Raw genomic sequence first — 12,894 nt, 5'->3', positions numbered from 1 at the left:
TTCTAAAAATAGTACGAGTACTCGTGTTATACCTGCACGGCAAAAATATATAATGTATGCGTTTAAACGATCTGGCAAGTCACCAGATTAACACACAGCGCCCAAGTAGTCGCGCCACCTGATAGATCAGTCCGGCGCTAATGTTCTTGTTCGAAATAAATGGTCAGGCAAGTAAACGCGCGCGCGCGCGCGCGCGCGAGCGAGCGCATGGTGGTTTCTAACTCCTTAGCTGAGTCTCGGGGCCCTGCACGCACACATAAACATACACAAGTAAACACGTACGTACCACGCATACATATACATGCACGCGACATGGCAAGCCATCTCACGATATCCTTGCTTCAGTCCGCGCGCGCACACGTATGATTCACTAACACAATGCGCGTGTGGGTTCACACACAATTTCACCAAGTCGATGATACACGCGAGAGTCTAAGCTACTAGCGAGCGCAAGAACATCTCCCGGAACCCTTCGCGCGCGCGCCACCCTCGCGCGCAACCACCTCGTCCATCCTCCCCCTTCGGACACGAACCTTAAAGGAAGAGGATGAAGCGGGTGAAGTGGTTAGAAGCCGGAGCGGACGAGAAACGAACGGACCGACGGACGCAGGACAGAACGCGCGGTATATAGCAACCCTATCTTGCGACACACAACCACAAGTCATCCTCCTTCACCCTCCTCCCCCTCTGTCCTTCCCCGCGTGTACCACGGTCGCATTCTCAGTCCGGTTCACCCTTGACTCACCCCTTCGCCACTTCGACTCTACTTGGGTCTCCCGTACCCTCCTCTTTCGGTCTCTCTTTGGTCTCTCCTCGTTCCTTCTTCCCTCTCTCTCCTTCTCTCTCTTTCTCTCTCTCTGTCTTTCCGTCTCACTCCTTCACCCTCACTGTGCCACTTCATCGTGAAACCTCGAAGGCAATCAATCCTCCGCCTTACAGCGCACTGACCACCTTCCAGGAAACTTCCATCGTTGCGGCGGGGCAAGCCTCCAAAAGAAGCAGACGCTGAATTTTTTGTGCGATTTGCCCTCTCTCATCGATTGGTTAGATGAATTATTCCCCGGGATAATTAATGCCCCGATAACGTCGCTTTGTCGCTTTAATTATGCGCATGTAATTTTAATCGTTACTTCAAAGGCAATTGAAATTTTATGGGCCGCATTCGTAGCACCTCCGATCGAAAAAAACTACTAAAAGCCAGTTTCCGAAAAGCATAATTAAAGAAAAAAAGAAATTATTTAAAATTACGTAACTAATAAAAAAATCAAATAATAAATAATATAATTTTTTGCAAAGAACAATTCTGTTTTTTTTTTTAATTTCAAGATATGGAAGAGTAATCAGTAAAAATATATGTGATCCGCTTAACTTAAGAATGACGATTTTGCCATTGTGACTTATTCCCATTCGATGCGTTGTGTGATTGTCATCTAGTTGGAAAAACATGGCAATTTCGTTGTTGCACTTCTTTGCCTGAGTCTTACATCCGGTGCATTCATTTTCTTAACTCCGTACCCTGCGCTCGTAGTATCTACCGTTCTCTTTCTTCCTTCATACCTCGCAGGCAATCGATTCACTGTCTTACAGCATGCTAACCATCCTCCGAGAAAATTCCAGCAGGCGTTTGCAACTGCGGAGTAGACCCGACGAAAAAGAATCGCGAATGCTTAATCGTGCGTTCTACGGATACGACGAATTTGCATTATTTCGCTCCTCCAGCATTGTTTTAATCGATCTGCCGTCTCACGACTACACGTCTCACGAAAGTTTCGCCCGAGATGAATCTGAAGCGAGAAATCGTGAAATGTTAATCGTCGATTCCACCGATCGTTGCACGTTGACGATGCATCGTGTTAAGAAATTTTCTGTTCGATTTGTCAAAGGTGTATCGCTTGACCGGCGAGAATCGTTTTCCAATTTTTCCTATTTTCCTGCGGCGTCACTTTGCCTCGTCTTCGCACCGTCTCGCGGTTAAAAGTTTTGCAGGCAATTAATCTTTGGCTGTACAGTGTACTGACCACGTTTACAAGAGAACTTTCACTATATTATAACGTACCGACTATGCTCCTAGAAACTTCCACCCGGTTGCGCGTGATGGCTTGATCCGAAGAACAAAATCGTGAATGGTTAATCGTTGGTTGCGCCAGCGATAAATTTGCATTACATGGTGCTCTCAACGTCATTCCGACACGAAAGTTTCAAGTTACGAGCTAAATTGCATTTTTCAACATTTTGTATCTGTTTAAATAACTGCGCCGGGACACGCATCATGTGCTCATATTTTTCTTCTATTTATGTAATTCGTATTTACGGAGCTCTTTGAAATTTCTACTGCAACGAAATCTGGGATGTTATAGCGTATAATCAGACAATTTTTAAGAATATTGGAAATAATAATATTTAAATAATTTTACGATACATAAGATGGGGGTTTACTAGCAATTCCCATCTGCAATTATATTTTACTACTAGATTTACTACGAATTTTAATTATGGAGCTCTTAAGATTCAATCGTCTTCTCTCCGGAGAAGATATGTCTTTCATGATAAGCGCAGTGGCAATACAGAACGGGCAATTATCGGAAATCGTCGATTCATCATCTAAAACAAGACAGACTCTTCAATCAGAACTCAAGATAAATCGCGGACAGTTAATTCGTTCGGCTACTCCAGCTTTTCGCGGTTATTCTTGCGGTCCGTCATTTCATCTTGCCGCCATACCTCGTAGCTAAAGGCTACGAAGTCAAATCGGGAACCAATCAATACCGATAATTAATTAGAAAAATCAGGAAGAAAAAAAAAGAACTAACGAAACTCGAGAGCTCGGCCGCCGCTGCAAAAATTGCCGGAGGCTCTCGTTTGACTCTACATCGCCCCCTTTCCGCGACTTTTCACCCTCCTCGCGCCCAATCCTCCCCTTTCTATCCACGGATATCCTTCGCGCGCATCTCCCCTCCGCGTTCTTCTTCGCCGTTGGGCTCATCTCTTACGGCGCTCTCGTATCTTCATGCCTTTTTGCCATTGAATAAATTAACGTTTTTAGTTTGCCGATATTCTGAGCGCCCGGCGAACGCAAGCGAGCGCTATATCTTTCGTTCTATTGGAATGAATGAACTTCTTTTTCTTTCAAAGCCAAGTCGGTCGGTGGCTATCGAGCCCATTCATCCGCTAAAATTCTGGAGGAATTTTAATAACTTGGATTCGTGCTGATTAAAACGGAAGTAGCGTCTACCATCGAGCCGACGGTCGTGGTGGTGGCGGCGGCAACTTCAAGCTCCCCGATATTTCGCTTTTGTACGTTTACGTTTTATAGGTGTACCGTGGTTCTTTTGGCGTGCATTTAACAAGAGTTTGATTTTGTCTCCCGTCGAATTAAGTTTGCTTTACTCGCAGATTCGGTTTAGTGGATGGAGAAGCATATAGGCGTAAAATAATCAGGATTATAACATAATGTCCTTGCAACAGCAACACTCGCATGCAGGTGAATCGATTTAATGTAAAGTCATTGTGTAATCGTCCGGATAGACTTATTGCTTTATTTATATTTTATGGTTTTTGTGTTAATTGCTCATCGTTTATTCAACGATATGTTTTATGGAATAAATAATGATATAATCGCACATAGAAATTTTGGCTTTACTTTCTGATTAATAATAGTGTAGGCATGGAAATACTTACCTTAGCAATATCTATTTACGACAAAATTTAAAGCATATTTTCTCCTGAAACTATCAAGTTAAATATTTCCCGCTTTTTTATTATGTGCACGTATACATATATGTATACATATGTGCATACAGGTATACACATATACACATATCGTAGATAAATATTTATATGTATTGCATCTGTATATAGACACGTCTCAATTATTCGCGTTATAATTACCCTTTTGACCTAATGTCTCTGGCCAAGTATCTCTCGATTCATAATGGACTACGTGCTTTACGACCGCATTAACCATTTAATTCCACTCTACAAGTAGTATCAGCAGCACCATCGCTACCGACTGGCACTTCGGGGTGAGGGTGTCATTCGGTCTGCTGGTCTGTCGGTCTGTCGGTCGGACGAGGGACAGAGAGAAGGAAAGAGAGATAGGGTGAGAGGGGGAGGGGGCGCATGGCGCACGTCCACTATCAATTTATCACCCAACCCTCGGCAACTTTCCCTCTCAGACCTCGTTCTCGTTTTCCCTCTTTTCTCGGGTCGTCTACCCCCTCCTTCCTCCTTCTTGCGATCCGCCCGACGGTTGGGGGGCAGAGGGGGCAAACGGTCGAGGCAGGAGAGAGCGAGATGGGAAAGAAGACAAAGTGAGAGGAAAAGAAAGGACGACGAGGAGAGGAAGAGAAAAAGAGAGGAACAAGTCGAAACGACCATGACCAGCGCAACGTAGCGATGGTCAGTTCGGGGGGGGCTATAAGATCGCGGCCTCTACGGTCTTGCAAGCGGTGCATTCACGTTTCTCCCCCTCCGTCCTTCAATCCCGGTACATGCCACGAATGCAACTTGCTACACGCATACGCAAGAACGGCGTGCACGTACAGCAGGTTCGTCGGTCGTTGTAGATGTCTGCGTAAGTCAGCGCCTTTCAACCGGCGACGCTTATTAATCCGGAGGAATATTAATTGACTACATTTGACCCGTCGTTGTGTCTATTTGATGCGAACTCTCGTGCGAGATGGAGAGCCGTCGCGTGCGCGCGGTCGGAAATCTTAACTGAATACTTAAATCGCCGTACGATGTTATACCTTAAAGTGTTTAATGTTTTGTAATTAGATTCTTTACATATGCGTACTTTAGCTCAGGTTTAATAAATGATAAAGTGTGAAGGTTTCAGACTGAAAATACACGGAATCCATCATTCGTAAGATTTACTTTAAATACGAAGTCGCATCTCAGATGAATCCTATAAATTATGTGCTTGTTCCATTTCTGCTTTGGATTTTTATACATAAAGACGGTTTGGAAAACAGTAAACATAAAAATTTAACCCGCGACCAATCGATGCACGATTCGCATGTTAGAAACTAATATTTATTTGTATTCTTCATCTATTTTGTATAGATTTTTTCTTCTTGCCTTTTATCTTTTTATCTCTAATTGTTTCATGATGTGTGTTAGATAATGTTAATGATGATTAATAGTGAAGAGATCTCGTTTTATTGTGTGTTGACCTTTTCCATAGATAGCTTACAAGCGTACATAATGTAAGTTGCATGTTCGTACGATCATAGCATCAGTCTAAATAGCATTTCTAAATACTCGCCATTTTTTAAAGAAACATACATGTTGTAATTTCAAACGATTTACGAAAAACACATGTTTAATTAAATGTTTAATTATCAATGATGGCATCACAAGAATAACGATCATTGACACTAAGTTCAAATTATTAATAATTAACATTTGGCCTCGATCCGCACATTTTTTCTTAGCTTAGGGGGAGTGCGTTAACATGGGGACATGTTAACTCGAACGTAAAAGCAAGGCTTAAAGACACAAAGAGATGTGCAAAGAACGCGCTAACAGGGCGATTGGGCGCATTAATCTGAAAATAGATAAACATTGCCTTAAGAAAAAAAGTAATTGCATAATGTGCGTTTACACGCGCAAACTATAAATAAAATTAATTACACCCATATCTTCTTATATTTTTAAAAATTTTATAATAAATAATTTGTGCAATTTTATTTCATCAAAGAGAAAAAAAATTGTCCTTTTTATTATTTCATGACCGATCAAAGTATTTAAATTTCCACGAATTTAATTCCACGTCAGTCACACAAGTTTCAAGTTCTTCTAAAAACGAGTGGTAGTATCGGAAATATTGGGCAACGATCTTGACCTTGATGTTGATGGAGGAGGAGCTTTCTCTCGGTCATCGTTGCGCGGGTCAGTTTGACCTTAAGTGATATATAAAACGCAGGACATAACCGGATACAGAGAGGAAACTTTTCTACTGGCGGAGGTTGGGACATAGCCGGGCGAAAGGAAAGAAAAAGAAGAAAAAGAAGAAAAAGAAAACGGATCCCCGGTGAGGGGGATCGCACGGTGAGCGAAAGCACGAGGATCCTAGGCGGTTTGGGGCGGTGAGGGGGAGAGGTCGGGTGGCGAGCAATAAAATCAAGCACCGGGGCTGCAACCCTTCCGCCGGAGTTGAGTCGTAATCTTGCCCACTGCCAGAGGGTCGAGGCCTATGAGATCTCATTTTCTTTTCCGCCTGAGTAATTAATTAGCATTACGTTGGCAAATCGCGGAAGCCAACTTTAACACATTTCATATACTGATGTCTGAATAAACAATTACGTTAGAGGAAAATTTAAAAGTGCAATTAATGTGTAATAATTATAATATTATATAAATAGTTATATGTATAATTATTTAATTATTATATATATAATTATTTAGTTCACATATTATATTATATTATATTATACAGATATTAAATAAATTACAAATTTTGTTGACTTAGATATTCAGAAATACAATATAAATATTGACAATTCGAGAAGATGGAAAATGTTTTATATGCCGTAGAAAGATGAAGTCTTTCTTCCTATTACTTTATCTTGCACTGTATTGATGAGAGTAATATAACACATTGCTATCGTTTCCTCGGAGTACGCGAATTATATTTTTCTATCTGTAATTACTCGGCTTTCCAGTGGAGATGCGCGGTTGCATGGTTCGGTTATAAATAATTCCGATCTGTTTTTACCCGTAGCGAAATCATTAGGACGTGGAAGCGTAGCTATTCGTCGTCTTTCGTACACTTTTAATGGCGGATTTTCTCCTTTAACATTTACAAACGCCTCCCCCCTCCCACCGCGTAATTGCAGGACCCACTGGAAGTAAATGCACGTGAATGCAACGAAATCCATCTCGTCGTCCGATGAAGGAAGAATTTCCGCAAGATTGGTGGAGGGTGGGTAACCGGAGTTGGGGGAAGAGAGGATAGACGGCGTACTGCGCTGGCTGTTCAAATTAAGTACCGCCTGGTAATTTGAGGTATTGATTTTTATAGCTTCTCTCGGTAGGCATACATTAAAGTTCTCCCCTCTTTGTCTCTCACCCCTGTAACATCCACCCCTTCGCGAGCTACTCTTCCCTGTGGGGGCGACACGAACAGCCAGCGCCTGGCGATCGTCCCACTCTCTCCACTTTCATCCCTCTATTCCACCCTTTTCATGAAAATTCGCGACGATACGTGCTCCTTGCGCGGTGCCGCTTACGTCTCTCACGTCAATTAAACGGTTTTATACGAGGAAGAATTAATTTGCGTAATAAAGCACGATCCGCTAGCAATTAAGCAAATTCATCCTATTCGCGGTGCTCCGAAAGAAAAATTCACAGTTACGTAAGTTCTCGAAGTAGTATTACTTTTTTTTTTTACCTCACCGAGTAATTTAATGGTTTCGATATATGCATGAAGCGCAATTTATTTGTGCAATTTGCAACCATTAATTAAAAACAGTCCTGGATGATCTTGTCTTTATGCGAAATATGTGCGGAGAATTCATATCTTCTACATAGTGAATCCGTGAAAGTATTCGATGGTTTTATCTGTCTCTTGGCATGTTTATGAACTCACTCTGCGAGAGATCTCGCGCAGTTGAGATTATTTCTGATCACATGACAGTCGTAGTACGGGCAAGAAGGGGCCTAAATGAAACGCATGACGGCGAAGTTACGCTGAAGAATGAAGAAGGTCAGGGGTGAGAAGTTCGATGGAAAAGTGGTCGGATGACACGTGATCCGGTGGTAAAAGACAGGGAAAAGGTCGCGGAAAGCCACGAGCGGAGGCTGTATACGGTCCGTTTACTCTTCCTCCGTCTCGATGTCGGATAGAAGCAAAAAGAGAGAAGAGAGGAGGGAACCTCTCCCGTTCCCAGTTCATATGTGAGCGTCGATTTCGCGGTCCGCTGCGCCGCGTGAGTGGTTTGCCTGCCGCTTAAAAGATCCGAGACACGGCCGTAGCGATGGGTACTTGACACCGCGCAAACTCACTCGAACAACTCGACAAACGGCAGATTAGGACTCGACCGCTATATGAATTCATCGTAGATCATTCTGCCTTTTAAAAGCCTGTTATAATCAAATTTAATCAAATTTCTAAAAAAATTAAAACTTAATTATGACATAGAGATATATATAATTTTTTCCCCTATATTTTTGCAACAAATAAAAAAGATGTTGCTATATATTGATTATATATTCGGTAACTCATGTATTCAATATAGTTGTATGCTAGATTATCGCGAATTTATTCACGTAGAGCGTATCCGTAGGCGGAATGTACAATTTTGAAAAGATAGGACGTTTAGTCATGGTGCTCGGCGTCATGTATATACTGGTATAAAGGAGATACCGGATACATAGGTATAGTAGCAAGGTGAATAAAAGATTTCTTAAAATGATTTGCCCCGACAACGTACGTATTACCTGAGCTTCTAAAGGCAGCGACGTAAAGGCTAGAGCGTCGCACCTGTTGCTTCAGTTCTCAGCACCAAATCGAAGACCTCGAGCTCCGACGAGATACCATAAAATGGAATTTCATAAAGTGGAGAAGCATCCGCACAGTTTGCCTGCGTTATATATTTTCGCATGATATATACACGCGTGCGTATACACGAGCGAACGTGATTCTAGATTGATTTGCAGCTTTGATTTATCTTTAATATTGCTAAACGTTGCAATTAATATAATATATTAACCGGATTAACCAAATTTTATTTATAACAACATAAATAATCATAATATATTTTCGCACGATTACGTTATAGCTAAGGATAAGACATAACTAAAATATTATTTCAGTGTTATTTTCTCTAATATTAAAAAAAATTTGCTTAACAATTATTATCAAAGAAGAGAGAAAAAGAATTCGTATTTAATTTAAGATTACAGCAAATAGAGCTGTTATTAAGAAAAAAAAATACCTTTATTATACTATATCAGACTTGCTATATGTAAAAATTGCTGAAAAATAGATGAGGGATTAATCTACGTTTCAATATTGTGAGAAGAATGGTTCGTTGGTACGAAATAAACGTTCGTTCGAATCCATCATTACCTGTGCGCCGTACGGCGTACCTATTCCACGGGACGAAGTAAAAAATGCTGATGCCAGGCCAGCGTGGGGTCCGGGGCTTATGCACGCTTCAGGAACCCGGACACTTCGGATTTAACGGAGAACTCGCACGAATAAACAATCGTACCTCCGTGGGTGCTGCCTTATTAAAGGTCGTGGAAAAAAAGAGGCTCGACCGTGGCACGCAAGCAATTAATGTCGTCCGGCGATAAGCACGCTAACTAAGGGTGCCGTAATTAGCGCGTCACCCCCGCTCGCGCTGCGCCGTCCACGAGATTATTATTCTTGCGTGAGGGTCCCGGAGACATAATTGAGATATATCGCGCGGAAGGATCGGACAAACGCGGGGCCGATATTTCGAGGTGAGCACACGAATCGCGCGTTTCAATTACGGAAATCTGCGAGAAGATCAAACGGGTGAAACCGGCCTCGGTAAACCGCGATTCCTAATCACGGCGAATCGCGCAAATCTCGCGGGATGCGTCAAACATCGAAACGCCCGCGCCGGAGTCTTTGATTCTTTTTCTAGCGTACAACAAAGCACCGAAATCCATCAATTTTACATGAATTTTTATGAAATTTATGCGAGAGAAAAACAAAGGAAGAAAGCCTCGCGTGAAAGCTTTCGCGAGAGAAGATTCTTTTCAAGAGATTTTTCTAACATTTCGTCCGTATAACTTTTCTGGCACTTTTGATTTAATTTCTATTTAAAATTTAATTCTTTTCCTTCTCCTCTTACACACAAAAGACTGGTATTGCTGCTTTGATCCTGAGGTTAGATGTCGCACCTCTTTAAAGGGCAATTGGTCAGGAATGAAGCATACCATTATTCATGTCTTGAGTCACTCTCTGTCTGTTTACAAAGTTCCCTCCAAATTGATGGCTTCGGATCAGTCGTGTTCCCTTGCCTAGTCAGCTATCTCCGTTAAATTCTCACGTTTTGAATCAATCGTGCAGTCGCTCTAATCTCGCGTGCGACAGCCTCCTTCGATCCATCGACCATTCGACCGCGATATCGTCGCGGATTTTTGTCACCCGTTTCCCGATTCTTCGAAAAATATAGGTAGTGCCATTAATAGCGCGACGAGCAACAGGAAATCCGCGTTCTTGGCGACGAAAAAACCCGTCATCAGGCGACGGGTACACATAACCGCGAAAGAAATTGCCGTCATTCGCAAGTAGTAATCTTTCCGCCCAGGCAATATATCCATTATTTGCCGACGTGGTATTTCGTACCGAACTGCGTGGTGCGCGACTTTCGCAGTTTCCTCCTCGTCTCTCGTCCAATCTCACGTCCGTTCTCATCACGAAAACGAGCGTAGAGCATTTCGTAATTTTGCAAAATTTCTCACGCAAATGAGAAAATGCATGCGCGTTGATTTACTTTGGATGTGACATATCCAAGTCTGCGAAATCTCTTTAAAATAAACGTATATTTAAGTTTCTGATAACTTTTACTCCGAATATCTTATCCGAGTTTATTGCAGTTCAAGTTTTGAAACCGAAATAAAGAGCCGATGCGCGTATAAAAAATATAAAAGAATAATTCTCATTCACGTCTTTACTACGTAATGTAACAGGTGTCACTTTTTATTCTCAGCTCCTCTGGGAATCTGAAGTTCACTTCTATACCCCGTATCCGAAAAACGAGTAACATGACTCAGATTGAAAAAAAAAAATACGTCGAGTCGCGGACACGTGGTTTTAAGTGCTCGTTAACATGTGAGCATCGAAAGGTTTCGTCGCGCTGACGGCGAACAGGTAGACTGCCCATATAGCCTTCATACATACACACGCGCGCGCGCGCGGATATGTGCACGCATACACACCGTGTATCTGTGTTGCAGGAGGTGGCGCAGAGCAGGTTTTCGAGCTGATATCATTTGTATCTCCCGCGGCCACGACCCGGAGGCCTCTCGCACCTTGGCGTTCCCCTCGCCCTCTTCGCGGCTCCCTTATCCTCGGGGATCGTCTACGTGATATTTATTTCGCGTAGGCTTCCCTCTGAATTTATATTTGGATACCACGTATGCTTTTAATGGTAGTAGTGCATCTTACGTTATGCACATTTACGCCTACGAGATACACCATTTACCTGCGATAGAGGGCCGAGGGGGGAGAGGGGGAGTGCGGAACGAACCATGTCCGGGATAATTTAACACTTGAAACCGAGTGCGTGGCAGTTGCGGTTCTCATAATATTACGTACATCAAACATTGTATCAGTGCGATATCGTCGAAAGAGAATGGAAAGGAGAGAAGGAGCGGTTACATTTTCTTTTCGACAATGAGTGTTTTCACGTTACATCAATTCTCATTAGTATATTTTTACATAGATACCTGATAATATTTGGTACCTTATCCTATCCCATTATGCAGACCGCATCATTAACTGTTTAGCCATCTTTTCTCACCGCAACTTTCACGATCCTGTAATGTAAAATATCCATGTCATAGAAATCGTGTTGTTTTTGGCGAAAAAAATATTTGAACTATCCGCGTACAGACAATTCACGTATTTTGAAATGTATTATGTGCACACGGATATAAGGATTTTTACTTTTTTTCTAAAAAATAATAATAATTAAAAATCCTAAAATTTTTTCTTAAGAATATTGAGGATGTTAGGAATACTTACACATCATCATTATATTAACATCATAATTCCATACAGTTCCCATACAGTTACTTAATTTTTTTTAATATTCTTATAAATTTAAGCGTCTCGTCACGGTTATCCATAACGTTCGTCTTCTCCTCGAAGAGACTCTACCGGACGTATATCACGCCAGAGCTGCATTCTGATTCGATTTGAACACCGGGCCGGAGTACCGCATAGTTGCAACGCGTCCTAAGCGTCCAATGTGCAACCGTGCTTTTATCTGCGATAACTCGGTAGTTGGACTTTCGACTCGCGTAACGTAACACCTTAAATCCCGCTCGCATATACGCGTTCGCGTGTGCACGTATACTCGCGCGTGTGTACAATAAACCGCGAGCTTCAAGAAAGCCAGGGCTGGGTGCATCTCGCGAACCTCGAGAAGAAAACAACACGGAGCAAAATCACATTAACTCTTCACAAGATCGTTTGCCGATATAATGTTATATTAGTAGAGGACTACGCACGTTTGAGAAAAATAATCATTCTTTTGGCAAAACGTTTCAACGTAGTAGGCTAGTATAGTATGATGCGATCGAGTTTGGAAGCAGAGTTGTAGAAGAACACAAAATCCCGCGATCGACGTCTCTTTTTCAGATAAAGCGAGAATTAATGCTCCTAGCAAAATGTACAATCGAAAAATCACGGCGCGCCCAGAGATTATAGTCCATTTAGCCTAATGGTTAAGGCAGCCCTGCACGGAGGGCGGGCCGCGGGAGAAAGATGAGGCCGCGTCCGCGATCGTGACTGCCCGTGACATACACGCTCACGTTATACATACATCTCTCCCCCGTGCTGCCGCGCCAGGGACTTTCCACGGAGAGACGAGAGGCGTTCGGTTACTACAACGATCATATACTACCGATGAGCGCCGTCCTCGTTCGGCCGGTGAATCCGCCTCGCACGACCGTGCTGATAAAAGTCCTTATCCGGGCGTGTATCATCACCGTCCCCGGGCGAGCTCGCTCGCCGTTGCGCGCGCGAGGTGACGATAAAAATTATTGCAGGGTGGATCCACTCTGCGCCGAGGACTCGCGTGATTTTCGATAATTAATCGGGCCGCGTGCGCTCACGTTACGCACCGATTTGGTTTTTAAAAATATTATCCGCCGGATTAAATCGGACACGCCGGTATCATGTCCGTA

At 42.7% G+C, this 12,894-nt stretch overlaps 1 long non-coding RNA gene across 1 annotated transcript; it reads right to left on the bottom strand.

The window, feature by feature from the left end:
* Positions 1–11,397: 11,397 nt before the first annotated feature.
* LOC139779393 (uncharacterized) lies at positions 11,398–12,481 on the bottom strand. Its single transcript, XR_011719882.1, has 2 exons — positions 11,731–12,481; positions 11,398–11,520 (listed from the first exon to the last, which is right to left on the bottom strand). It is a non-coding gene; the product is annotated as an uncharacterized lncRNA (long non-coding RNA).
* Between the last annotated feature and the right edge of the window lie 413 nt (positions 12,482–12,894).

The sequence above is a fragment of the Temnothorax nylanderi genome, unplaced genomic scaffold (genome assembly GCF_030848795.1).
Source record: "Temnothorax nylanderi isolate EJ_2023f unplaced genomic scaffold, tnyl_v1.0 TNYL_tig0223_pilon, whole genome shotgun sequence".
Lineage (NCBI taxonomy): Eukaryota > Metazoa > Arthropoda > Insecta > Hymenoptera > Formicidae > Temnothorax > Temnothorax nylanderi.
This window is presented reverse-complemented; position numbering and strand designations above follow the sequence as displayed.